This window comes from Vigna umbellata, chromosome 1, assembly GCF_029865625.1.
Source record: "Vigna umbellata cultivar VRB3 chromosome 1, Vumbellata_1.0, whole genome shotgun sequence".
In the NCBI taxonomy this organism is placed as follows: Eukaryota; Viridiplantae; Streptophyta; class Magnoliopsida; order Fabales; family Fabaceae; genus Vigna; species Vigna umbellata.
This window is the reverse complement of record NC_142165.1, coordinates 31890244-31904707: the sequence shown is the minus strand read 5'-3', so window position 1 is coordinate 31904707 and position 14464 is coordinate 31890244.

The window sequence follows — 14464 nt, the reverse complement described above, 5'->3', positions numbered from 1 at the left end:
CTTTGACTATCACTATGCAAAACAGTCCTTTCTTGATGAATCCCAACTCTGTCAACAATCCTTTAAGCCATATCAATTCTTTACTAGCTTCTGTTACTACTACATATTCAGCCTCTGTAGTGGATAGAGCAACGATCTTTTGTATTTGTGACATCCAACTAACAGCTGTAGTTCCAACAGTAAATATGTAGCCAGTGGTACTTCTTCGATAATCAATTTCTCCAGCAAAGTCTGCATCTACGTAACCTTGTACTTTTAGTTCACCTTTACTAAAGCACAAGCACTTCTTCTTAGTTTCTCGTAGATATCGCAAAATTCATTTCACAGCTTCCCAATGAGCTTTACCTGGATTTGACATAAACCTGCTTACAACTCCCATTGCATAGCCAATATCTGGCCTTGTGCATACCATCGCGTACATCAGACTTCCAATGGCTGAAGCATACGGAACCTTAGCCACAATCTCTTCTTCTTCTTTTGTCTAAGGAGACTGGTCCTTGGATAGACGAAAATGACTAACCAAAGGAGTACTGACTGGTCTGGCCTTGTCCATGTTAAATCTCTGCAAAACACGGTTGATGTACTCTGCCTGAGATAACTGCAAAACTCCTTTTTGCTTATCTCTCGTGATTTGCATTCCAAGAATCTTCTTTGCTGGGCCTAAGTCCTTCATGTCAAATTCTTTTGACAAATGCATCTTCAAATTTTTGATGTTTGTTATATATGATCCTGCTGCTAACATGTCATCAACATAAGTAGCAAAATGACATAGTTGGACTTGTACCTCTTGAAGAAACAACAATGATCAACATTGCACTTCTAGAAACCTTCCTTGTGCATGAAGCTTTCAAACTTTCTATACCACTGTCTTGGAGCTTGTTTCAGGCCATACATGCTCTTCTTCAATTTGGACACCATGTTTTTCTTCTTTCCTTCTGAAAAGCCTTCAGGCTGGTGCATGTAAATCTCCTAATCTAGATCTCCATGAAGAAATGCAGTCTTCACATCTAATTGCTCTAGGTAGAGCTCCTCACTAGCCACAATACTTAGCACAGTCCTGATAGTATTGAGCTTGACAATTAGAGCAAAGATTTCAGTGTGGTCAACTCCTTCTTTCTACTGAAATCCTTTGACAACCAGTCGGGCCTTGTATCGCTTGGAACCATCATGGTCTTCCTTCACCCGATACACCCATTTGTTGTGAAGTGCTTTCTTTTCCATAGGTAACTCAACTAGTTCCCATGTCTGATTTGATATCAAAGACTTTATCTCGTCTTTCATACCAAACTCCCACTTGTCGACATCCGTGGTTTGACAAGCTTCCATATAATAATCAGGCTCCCCTCCATCAATCAGTAACATGTAGTCTATGTATCTCCTGTTAGGCACATGGGGCCGAGAGGATCTTCTCAATACAGGAGTTGGAGTAGGAGGTTCTGATTGCTCATTGTTTTCTTCATTTGATTCCTCTGGCTGAGGATTCCTCAATATAGGACTTTCTAGGATATCTTCCACCTCTGCATAAATTGGTTCACTCGTTTCTGAGTTTCTGGTGCCAGTATTATGCATGTCCTTGTACATCACTTTTTCATTGAAGATTAGATCTCTGCCGCGGATCATCTTTTTGTTTTCATCATCCCATATGCAGTAGCCAAACTCATCTTCACCATAACCAAGAAAAGTACACTTCTTTGATTTTGGATCAAGTTTGTTTCTAACTTGATCGTTGATATGCACATATGCTACACAGCCGAAAACTCTAAGATGTGAGAGTTTTACCTCTTTTCCGCTCCATACCTCTTCTGGTATCTTGTGCTCCAATGGTACCGATGGACTTCGGTTGATCAAGTAAGCTGTTGTGTTGACTGCTTCTGCCCAAAACTGTTTTGGTAAGCATGACTATACACGCATGCTTCTGGCTCTTTTAGTCAACGTTCGATTCATACACTCAGCTACACCATTGTGTTGAGGCGTACCTGGCACGATTCTCTCCATTCTGACTTCGTGCTCATAGCAAAACTTCTTGAATCTTGTGTCTACATACTCACCACCATTGTCGGATCTGAGCTTCTTAATCTTCAATCCTGACTCATTCTCCACCATAGCTTTCCAAATCTTGAAAGCTTCAAATACTTCAGACTTGTGTTTCAGAAAGTAAACCCATACCTTTCTGGAGTGATCATCAATAAAAGTCACGAAGTATTGCTTCCCACCAACGGATGGGACTGTCGTTGGTCCCCAAACATCAGAGTGGATAAGCTCAAGCTTCTCTTTCTTTGGGGTTCTTCTACTTGTCTGAAAGCTGACTCTCTTCTACTTTCCAAGTATACAGTCTTCACACATGTCAATTTCTACTGACTGAAGACCTGGTAACTTTCCTTTTGAGTGCATGACCTTCATCCCTTTCTCACTCATATGCCCAAGTCTTTGGTGCCATAAATTGGGATTTTCATTTGCTGCAACTACAATCAAATGACATGCTCTTGCTGTCTTGTAAAGAGTACCACTCTTTCTACCTCGAGCAATTGTCATCGCACCCTTTGAAATCTTCCAAACAGCACCCTTCACTAGTTAGCTGGCCCACTAAGATTAAGTTCTTCGTCAGGTCGGGAATATGTCTGACATTTTTCAATTCCCATACAGACCCATTTAACTTAATCTTTACTACACCTTTACCTACAATCTCACATGACTGCTCATTACCAAGGTAAAACTTACCAAGGTTTCCAAGAACATAATTCTCGAATAGTTCTTTCTGTAAGGATGCATGGAAGGATGCTCCAGAGTCTAACACCCAAGACTCTTCCTTGTTTTCCAACGAACATATCAGCGCATCATCTCCTCCTGAGGTCGCAGCAACGTTTGCTTCATCTTTCACCTCCTGTTTCTTTGAGGCACTCCTGCATTGATTTTTGTAGTGACCAGTCTTCCCACAATTCCAACATTCGATAGTTTTTGATTTGTTAGAGCTTTGATGATTTCTGGATTTGGACTGCCTCTCCTTTGATTTGTCGCGTCCGGTTCCTCTGGTTGAACTTCTACCTCTTCACTCTGTATGCAATACTGAAGAGGTTGTTGATTCACCCGTATCTATCCGGCGGACTTCTTCACTGAGGACTAAGTCACGAACATCAACAAACTTTAACTTGTTGCTTCCTGAGGAGCTACTCAAAGCTGTGACAATAGCATTCCAACTTTCTGATAGGGAAGAAAGAAGTATTAGAGCTCGTACTTCTTCATCGAAATTGATTCCAACTGAACTCAACTCGATTGTAATTGTGTTGAGTTCGTTTATATGTTGCGCTGTTGATGCGCCTTCTGTCATCCATAGGTTGAACAACCGCCTCATCAAGTGATCTTTGTTTGCGGCCGACGACTTTTCGTACATGTTGGAAAGGGCCGCCATAAGACTAACTGTAGTCTTTTCTTTTGCAATGTTGAAAGCAACATTACGAGATAACGTCAAACGGATGGCTCCGAGAGCTTTTCTGTTTAGAAAGCTCCACTCATCTTCCTTCATAGCTTCTGGTTTCCTTCCTGTGAGAGGTTCTTGCATGCCTTTTTGATATAGGTAGTCCTCTATTTGCATCTTCCAAAAGCCGAAGTCTGCACCATTGAACTTTTCAATCTTCATCTTGCCTTCGTCCAATGCCATTGCTCCTACTGCTTTTGAAGAAAAGCCCCCACTAGTTCTGATGTGGAAGATCAGACGCAGCTGCAGCCACAGAGCATACTAAGAAAATTTACTCTGACCATATCTTTTCTGATGTGGAAGATTAAACGTTGTTGCAACCACAGAGCATACTAAGAAATGGGCTCTAATACCAATTGTTGAGAACAAGGGTAATAAAGGAGAGAAGAGAGAAATAAACAACACTAAGAAGTATTTGTTTTGGTGCATTTGTAAACCTTACATAAGCTTTCTTATATAGCAAAGTCACTAGTGCAAAATTGGCTTTTAACGTCCCCCATAGACGTCCGTTCACAAAAGCCCCAACGTAAATAATTGACAGGTGGCATATTCGTAAATAAGTGAAACTCTAGACATCCGGTGTGCTGGGGGGACGAACATCTATTATATTATAGACGTCCGTGGGAGGGGCACGGACGTGTACGAGGCTGAACAAAATCAACGCTTCAAATCCCCATGTCAACCCTAAAACGTCCGTCCTGGGAGGGGGCGGACGTCTATAATATTATAGACGTCTGCCCCCCCCCAAACGGACGTTTAGGGTGCTGACAAGGTGTGTGGAGAATTAGTTGTCTTCAGCCCCTCAAACGTTCGTCCTGGGAGGGGGCCGGCGTTTATAACATTATAGACGTCCGCCCCTCCCAAACGGACGTTTAGGGTGCTGACAGGTGGTTGGAGAATTAATTGTCTTCAGTCCCATAAATATTATAGACGTCTATAATATTATAGACGTCCGCCCCCCAGGACGGACGTTTAAGGGGCTGACATGGGGAGTTGAAACGTTCAGTTGTTCAGCCCCTTAAACGTCCGCCCCCCTCCCACGGACGTCTATAATATTATATACGTCCGCCCCCTTTCCAGGACGGACGTTTAAGGGGCTGACATGGGGAGTTGAAACGTTCAGTTGTTCAGCCCCTTAAACGTCCGCCCCCCTCCCACGGGCATCTATAATATTATAGACGTCCGGGCCCTCCCAGGGCGGACGTTTAAGGGGCTGACATGGGGAGTTGAAACGTTCAGTTATAAATTCTCGTAAACGTCCGGCCCCCTACCACGGACGTCTATAATATTATAGACGTCCGTCCCCCCCCCCCCCACCACGGACGTCTAAAACCCCCCCGCGAATATCAATTTTAAATTACCATAGACGTCATATTAGTGACAGGCCGGACGTCTATACTATTATAGACGTCCGAGCCCCAGAGTGCCGGACGTCTCACAGTATTAATATGCAAAACCCGCGAGCAGTACGCTCACTGTTCATCGTCCTCCCCCCGCGAACGTTGTCTGCCATTGATTTTCCAGGTGCGTTTTCTCTCTTTTGGACCGTTTAAATTGACTTTCAATTCGATTACATTGCTCTGTGATGAAATATCTTTGATTTGAATCGATTAAAAATCGTTTTCGGTCCGTTTTTGTGCAGTCTCTTGCGTGTTCTTGGGCGGCTTCTTTGACTTTTTTGGACGAGGTGTTAGGCCGTTCCCTCCTCAATTTCCCTCCCTTTCATTTCGAATCTACTTTTCAGGTTAGCTTGTTGTTATTGATAAATTTTTGTATGCATGTAATTGGGTTTTGTGTATGCATGTTTTTTACTCTAAAGTGTGCATGTGTTATTGGATTTTGAATATGCATGTATTAGTTGTGTTATTATAAGTATCAAATCTTTGAGTGACACTTAGTTCCCGTTTGAAATTTAACACAAACGATTAATCTTTTAATCGTTTGTGTTAAATTTTGAATTGTCCGATTGGACAGTTTGAGAAAATTAATTTTCATAATTTGCAATAAGATGTCAATTGGAGTTTACGGATAAGATTGATAAAATTTCGGTTCAGTACTTGTGTTGTTCTCCGGATGCATATTTGATTGTGGTCATCGTTCACTACTCTCATTTCGTGTATTTCGGAGACCAATGCGAAATGCAGCCGAAATCTTATCAATTTTATGATGTAGACTTCAATGCACATGTTTGAGCAAATTATGAAAATTAATTTTTTTGAATGGGTAGGGCCTAACCTTGTGAGAGTTAAAAAACTTGAACTGATGATTTTACGAACATAGTATGGATCGAAGCTGGATGAACGAACGTCGCATCAGTGAATAATATGATAAGGGTGTTTCGAAGTTCTTGCAATATGTTGAACAAAATGCTAAGTCTGTCAACGGGACATATTTTTGTCCTTGTGTCCGTTATCTTAATCAAATACGGCAAGACTTAGGCAATGTGCGTGACCATCTATTCATGTACGGCATAATGAGGACTTATACCGTTTGGACTTGACATGGAGAAGTACTGGAGCAGCCTACCACGTCACGAGGAACAGATTATGTGGAAGAATGGATGAGTGAACATTGACATTGTGTTTGGAAAACATCATAAAAGTACCTCTGCAAAGAACATTTGGAAGAAACGATCGATATTTTTTAAGCTTCCATATTGGTGTGAACTTGATGTTAGACATTGTATTGATGTGATGCACGTTGAAAAAAATGTTTGTGACAATGTCATCGGAACTTTATTAAACGTCAAAGGGAAGAGCAAAGACGAAATTAAAGCAAGACAAGATTTGGCTGACATGGGAATCCGATCTGAGTTACATCCACAGATAATAGGAAGGCGCACCTATCTTCCCCCAGCCTGTCACACACTTTCCAAAAAAGAAAAACAAAGTTTTTGTAACTGTTCAAGAAGTGTGAAGGTTCCGCAAGGTTATTCTTCAAATATCAGTAACCTTGTGTCTATGCAAGACTTAAAGCTAGTTGGTTTAAAGTCTCACGATTGTCATGTATTGATGCAACAATTGTTACCTGTTGTTATTCGAGGCATATTACCTCATTCTGTTAGGGGTATTCTGACATGTCTGAGTTTTTTCTTTAATGTCATTTGCAAGAAAGTTGTTGACCCTCGAGGTTTAGATGAATTGGAAAATGAGGGAATAAGACTACTATATCAATTGGAGATGTATTTTCCACCTTCCTTTTTTGACATCATGGTACATTTCATTGTTCATCTAGTCAGAGAAATTCGAATATGTGGCCCGGTCTTCTTAAGGTGGATGTACCCAGTTGAAAGATACATGAAGATCTTAAAGGGATATGTCAAGAATCAGTATAGACCAGAAGCTTCAATCATAGAGCGATACGTTGCAGAAGAAGCCATTGAATTTTGTTCAAGTTATATGCCATCTTGTGAACCTGTCGGTCTTCCCAAGAGCAGAAATGAAGGAAAATGTGAAGGTAAGGGTGTTCGAGGTGTGAGAATTCAAAGTGTTAGCAGAAAAGAAATTGACCAAGCTCATTTGTACGTCTTAAACAACACTGTTGATGTGATTCCTTACATTTCTGACCAAGCTCATTTGTACGTCTTACAGAGTTATTGGTAAATCTCGTGGTCAACTGGTTCAAATTTTGTATCCAAAGGTTGTAAGTCATTTATAGTTTCTAATTCATTTTCTATGTTATTGAATGATCTAAATTCTTAACTATTTAGTTTGTGATTTTAGTGTAACCAGCAGTTAGATTCATGGGAATGTGGCTTCTATGTGATGTATTGGATTAAGACCATCATTCGAGCTGTCATTACAGATGACTGGAATGAGGTAATGATGTATACCTTCAATACATTACAAATCAAATTCATCTTCAACATATATGAAACCATAATGAATCTTTCTTGAATTTTGCAGCGCTTCAAGAGTACATCGCCTATTCCAGAGGACACAATTAAACAGATAAGGCAGGAGTGAACCGCTTATCTTCTGCAAAGATGGAGTTAGGAATAGTTTTATTTCTTGTTGAACATTGTTTAGTTGTAGTTTAAGTTTTATGTTGATAGTTTTGGTAGTGGATTGAACTCCACATTAAGTAGAACTTTGTTTATATGAAACGCATATTTATATTATTACAAAATTGTTCTGGGACATTTTTGTGCTTTTCAGGTGTGGTTTTATTGAAAAAATAAATTAATTTTTAAAGAAAAAACGCCCAGTAGATGTCCGTTAGTGTACAGTCGGACGTCTATAGACGTCTGGCAGTGCACAAACGGACGTCTACCCCTAGACCCTCACACAAACAATTCAGCCTGGTAGACGTCCGGGGAGGGAGGAGGCGGACGTCTATATAGACTTTCGTCCTAACACAGCGGACGTCTATATGGTCTTGCACAACGGACGTCTATATAGACGTCCGTTGTGTCAGGCCGGACGTCTATATAGACGTCCGCTGTGTTAGGACGAACGTCTATATAGACGTCCGTCCTGACACAACGGACGTCTGAGTAACGTCACCCATATAGACGTCGGGTGAACGTCGGACGTCAAAAGGCCAAAAGAACGGACGTCTAAAGCCCTTTCTGCACTAGTGAGTGAAGAACACCATCTCACAATACTAAACAATGTGGGACTAAAAACACACTACAAAAGCTTAATCAAACTACGCAAAAAAAACTAACAAACCATGTTCATATATATAAAGTTTCAACAACACACTCTGCAGGTAAATAGACTTGCTTATTTTGTAACACGATAATAAAGGCCTTCTTAATCAAGATACATAGACAAACAATCAATGAAAAATGTCTCGCTATCTTCTTGCTATGTATGAACTCATTTCAGCACAACAAGATAAATTAGAACGTCTTTAAAAAAGAGATAGTAATTAAAAGAAAATACAAAAATAGAGAGTCACTAACACTACGATTAAGGTGCTTTTAGGCGAGCAATTAACCAGTCGAAAAAAATTAAACGCAGCGTGCTAGGACAAAAGCAAAAATCTAAAGCATTTAGAACAAAATTATCGAAGTAGTGAATCCCTTCAAAATCCTTGAAAACGACACCAGAGGCAAATACCTGTTATCATTTCATTTTTGAAAGCATTATCAGAAGGTAAAGAAGGAGGGTTTAGAATGAAGGGAATGAACCTGCGAAGTTGACGAGGATGTGGGAGGAGCGGTTGGCGACCTAGGCGGAGGTAGCCCTGACATCCTGCATGGCATTGTGAAGTTGAGGAGAGAAATGTGGCGTTTACAATGAACCCTAATAAAAGGGTTTGAAATGATGGAACGTTGCACGCCACCGGTGCAAGTTGTCGTTGTTGGGACTCTGCTAGAAAAGTTCGATGCTGCAAGGCCGAACGACGAGTTGGTTGTTGGAGTGAAAACTGAAAAGTGAACAGGGTCTAAGAGTCTGCAAATGAAAACGTGAATCCATCATATTTTTTAGTATGTTTAAAAACATTTTAAGTCTGTTAATTTAAATCTGTTAAAAAAGTAACATATGTAAAATTATAATTATTTAATTATGTTACTCAACAACAGACTTTAATAGTTTTTATTTATCAAACTGCCACTGTATGTTTTTTATGTTTGATTTTTTATAATTAGATTTAAATTTAGAGACTTAGAAGGTCTATTTTGTACTAGTGGATGTTTCTTACGTTGGAGTCTTTTTGTTCTCTTTTAACTTTTAAATTTATTCTTCAAAAACATCATTGTATATTAATGTTGAGACTATGGAATATAAGAACATCAGCTTCACTATGTGGGATGTTTGTGGTAAGGACAAGATAAAACTACACTTTCTGTCTTTGTCTACTTGTTTGTTCCTATTCTAATTGTCACAAGAGCTAGTATAGTCATGCATGACTATGACTCTCAATCTTAAAGTGTCTTTCATGTTATACTTTTTGACTCTATTCAAGTCTTTTTTTTGCAAAATCTCTACACCTGGTTCAATTGATCTATGGAGTTGAGGATTGTATGTGAATTTGCTATTGGATTTTATATTTCTTACGAAGGTTTGGTTAGGAAAGTGGATTAGCTTTGCTTAAGCCTTTCTCTATTGTATATTAATTACTATATAAATTGATTAATGTGATGAATTTACTGCTATATTATTCATTTTTGTAATCACTGATGGGCATGTCTTCTTTTGGTTGATGTTTAGTATTCTCTTAGCCAGTTCAAAAATTATTCACATTTGTGATGTTATGTTAGTGCCTCATATTGTTATTCAATTATTTATATTTTTCTATTACGAGGGTTTATGTTAGGTTCCTGGGTTTGGAACCTAACTAAGAACACAAACAGTAGGTAGAAACAGTAATGGAAGAATGAATTTTTCTATTATTCACCGTAAAAGAATCTTCTTTACAAAGAATGGGTTGATAGCATAACCTCTCTATACAGGCTAAAGACCTGACTTTACACAAAATACACTTGATACCCGCTATAGAGTTACGAGAGCTATATTTATAGCAGCTCTAACCCGTTCCCCCTTTTACAACCGACACCCCTAAACCCAATCTATCCTATTATCCTATATCCTAACATTACATCCCGCTGCAGAAAACCCTTGTCCTCAAGGTTGGAACCAAAAGACTTGATTCTTGGCTCCTCTTCATCATCTTGTTATCATATGAAGGGAACAAACTGGCTACTGCCCACCAATTTAGGTGTGGAGGCTTGGGTGCTGGTCGAAATAAGAGACAAAATTTATGGGACAATCTTCGCGTCTTCACTATTTCCCTTAAGGTGAGGAGCTCCATATTCTTCCCTGTAAAATAACTTATTTTACGGCTTGGCTCTCTTTCCCATGCCTTTCTATCGTTCGGTTCTTGTCGTCCTGTTGCGTTCGGGTCTGGCAGTCCTCTACCGTACGGTTCCAACAGTCCTCTACCATACGGTTCAGGCAGTCATGTCACGTTCGCTTCCGAACGTCCTCTCCCATTCAGTTCTGGCAGTCCTCAACCATTTGGTTCCTTTAGTCCTCTCGGGTTTGCAGCTTGTAGTGCTAGCCCGTTCGGTTTCGGCCGTCCTATCACGTTTGGCTTCGTCAGTCCTCTTCCGTTGGGTTCTGGCAATTCTCTACCGTACAGTTCGAGCAATCCTCTCACGTTCGCTTCCGGACGTCCTCTCCCGTTCGGTTATGGCAGTCCTCGACCGTTTGGTTCCTTTAGTCCTCTCGGGTTCGCAGCTTGTAGTTCTAGCCCGTTCGGTTCCGGCCGTCCTGTCACGTTCGGCTTCGTTAGTCCTCTCCCATTCGAATCTGGCAGATTTCGGTTGTTCAGTACTGACCCCACACTCCCGATGACTCCCGATCTGCCTGGGTGATTAGCCTTGAATCGCTCGGTGACCCCCGATCTGCCTGGGTGATTGGCCTCGAATTGCTCGGTGACCCCCGATCTACCTGGGTGATTGGCCTCAGACAGTGTCACCTCTTCGCTCGGTCGTCCCCAAGACGACAGGTCTTCAATCCCGCTCTTGTTCCTACCTTTTTGCCTCCTTGGAATTCTTCAACATCCTTTGCAATCTGCATCGCCACCGTCCCCTTCGATGCTGCCAAACGCTCAACATAGGTTCCAAACCTTATCACCAGGGCTTCCTTCAAACCATCCCATGAACGATTCTTGGCTTTCTCCTTCCAGGCTCTGAACCAGTAGCTCGCGCTGGCCTCCATGCTTATGTCGGCGAACCACACTTTCTTCTACTCCGCTACTCCTTGAAGCTCGAAAACCCTCTCCGCCCTATTGATCCAGTTTAACGGGTCCAGCCCTTCGAAAGCAGTTAATTCAACCCTTTTCCACCATTGATTCTGCACCTCCTGGTGAACGCCACCGTGATCGTGGGTTTGGGTCCCACCGTTATCGCCACCCACTCTCCCTCCAATATCCTTCTCGCACCATTGCTAGTTCTCGTTTACGGAAACCTGTCGCTGGTTCCAGTTTACGGAAGCCTGACTTCCACCTGATTGTCCTTCGTTGTTGTGAGCCCTCACCCCATCATCCTCATTAGTTCTTGCAAGTCCCGACACACTACAGCGGATTCCACCTTCATCCCTTCCATCATAATCTTGAGAGCCTCCAATCGTCCATCCATGCTTCCCTCATCATCGATTTACCCCCAATTTGGATCTGGTAGTTTCTTGATTACTTCTTGATCTGGCACCCCTCTTCTAAGGATCACTGCAAGTTCTCTTGTTGATACGGAAACTCTCTGGATGATCCGGCTGCTTCCCAAAACGGCAAGTCGAACCAATTTGTTAGGTTCCTGGGTTTGGAACCTAACTAAGAACACAAACAGTAGCTAGAAATTAGAATGAGTTTTTCTATTATTCACTGTAAAAGAATCTTCTTTACAAAGAATGGTTTGGGAGCATAACCTCCTTGGTTGAGAGCATAACATCTCTCTACAGGCTAAAGACCTAACTTTACACAAAATACACTTGATAGCCTCTACAAAGTTACAAGAGCTCTATTTATAGCAGCTCTGACCCGCTCCCCTTTTACAACTGACACTCATACCCTTAACTTCTAAACCCAATCTATCCTATTATCCTATATTCTAACAATTTATGTAATTTTGCTATAATTTTAGTTGCTATATGGAGATTTGTCCACTACGGAGGCCTTATTTTTAGAACATTCAAGGTCTATTTTTGTGGTTGATAAGAATGATAAAGACCGAATGGTTGAGGCAAGGGATGAGTTTAAGGATTAACTTAGAGATGTTGTTTTGCTTGGTTTTTCCAACAAGACCTTCCTAAGGCAACGAAAGCTGCAGAAATAACTGACAAGTTTGGTCTTCATTCACTCCGTCAATGCCACTGGTACAAAGATATGGTCCTTATCTAAAAGTTTCCATTGATAATACTAATGATTTGAATTTTCTTACATATATATGAGAGGAACATTCATTGATTAGTCTGGAACTTCAGTACTATATTTAATTTGGCCAAAGAGATTTGAATGTGTGAGCAACCCCTTCTCATTCAATGTCTTGATTTATTTCAGGTATATCTAGAGCACTTGTGCAACTTCTAGAGAGGGTCTCTATGAGGGTCTGGAGTGGCTTTCCAACAACATTGCCAACAGGGTAAGTCTCGATGTTGTAGCTCTAATTAAAATGTTATGTTAGGATGACATCATTTGCATTATTGATGTTTATGTATGAAAATAATTGAGAGGGAAAAAAATGAATACATATTTTGGGTGGTAAGTTTCCAATTTTTTGTGTTCAAATACATTTCTTTTTGTTTTCAACTGTCAAAAAGTTTTTTATCATGGTTGTGATCTTTGATTTTGGAAGTTCTGGCCGATGAGGCCATAATCATTGTTGTGCTGCAGTTTTATTGAACCCCAAAACCAAGTAAATTTTTTTCTGTTATTTTGTATTATTTGGCAATGATCTGAAGTACTATATATATAAATGTTTGTTAGGTGTGCATATTAGCTTTACTCTGTCAAAGCAGAGGGTGAAGAAATACACACATATTCTTCCTGTGAACGTACTTAATTACATTTTCTTTTAATTTTTGAATACTGAGTTTATTTAGTTTTTTTTTTATGTTCTCTGTATGTCTCTCTTTCTAACCTCTTTTCTATACTTTTTCTCTTTGTTTCGAAACTATTTATTATTTTCCATGGACAAATCTTAAATGGTAATAAGTGTTGGAATGAAAAAGTTCTACTTCATCATAATTCAACTGGAGAAAATTTATTTTTATCATAAAGTTTCACTATTCTTATTTCTTTACCTTTGTTTATAAGTATTATGAAATTTTACCGATTATGTTAATGCAGAAAGATTATTTTCTTCATTAATCCATTTTCTTATCAATGTTCTAGTGATGTTTCCTTAAGTATCTAGACATTTGAAGTTGCCCAACTTTGATTATGCTATTACTTATAATTCAAACAACTAATAATACAAGTAACTCTAAAGTCAGTAAAATTATTTTAAGTTTGATTAGTTATGATGTGTTTTTAATATTGAAATCGTTGATGATATATTTTGAAATGTTTGAATTCAATTAATTGTAATTGTGTTTTCATTGATTTTAAACATTTTTTAATTTATAAGAAAATAATTTCTTGTACTCTTTTCTATAAATATTTATTCAGAACATAATTATTTACTAATAAATACTTTTAAGTAAAACCTCACTTTCCTAGTTAAAAAATGCTTATTATAGTTTTTCTCAGGTGAATTTTATTTTATTGGAATATATATATATATATATATATATATATATATATATATATATATATATATATATATATATATATATATATATATATATATATATATTAGTCAGTTGTTTTTTCTTTCTATGGCGTTATATTGAAATATTTAAATTATTAGATATAACTTAAACGCATACTAAAATTAACAACATTAACGTACATGTTTTAAAAATATGCATGTTACCTCCGGCAATGGAATTTATTTATCTTACCTGTAAATTTTAAATTAATGAGTAAAGACAAACGAACACGAATTGTAAAGTATTATCGTTATATAACTAAAGTTTATTAACTTATAAAGCAATTACAAAAATAAAAGCATGCTCCACACCAACTTTAAAAAGATTATTAATGTAAAAAGCTCTACGCTCACTTATATAAAAATTAACTAACCATATTTTATGGTATAGTATTTATGAGATCGGTCCTGAAACATTATGATTGATCTAATGTTTTAAAGATCAATTCATATACCATTAAAATAAATATTTGATTAAGAAGTATGTTCTTCTCTCATTAAAACATAAGTTATCTTCTCAATGAATATATTAGTCCACTTAAAGGACATATTAGTCCTCATTTATAAGTTTTAGAATATTGCATAATGAGATAAGAGAATACGTGAAAACAAATGCAAATATAGTTGGGTAGATTAGGCAACTTGCGAATGCAAGTGGAACATTTGATGTTCACTGTTTGCCAATTGGATATTGCTTTGAATTTGATTGAGATAGTCAATCCTTTCTCGGTCAT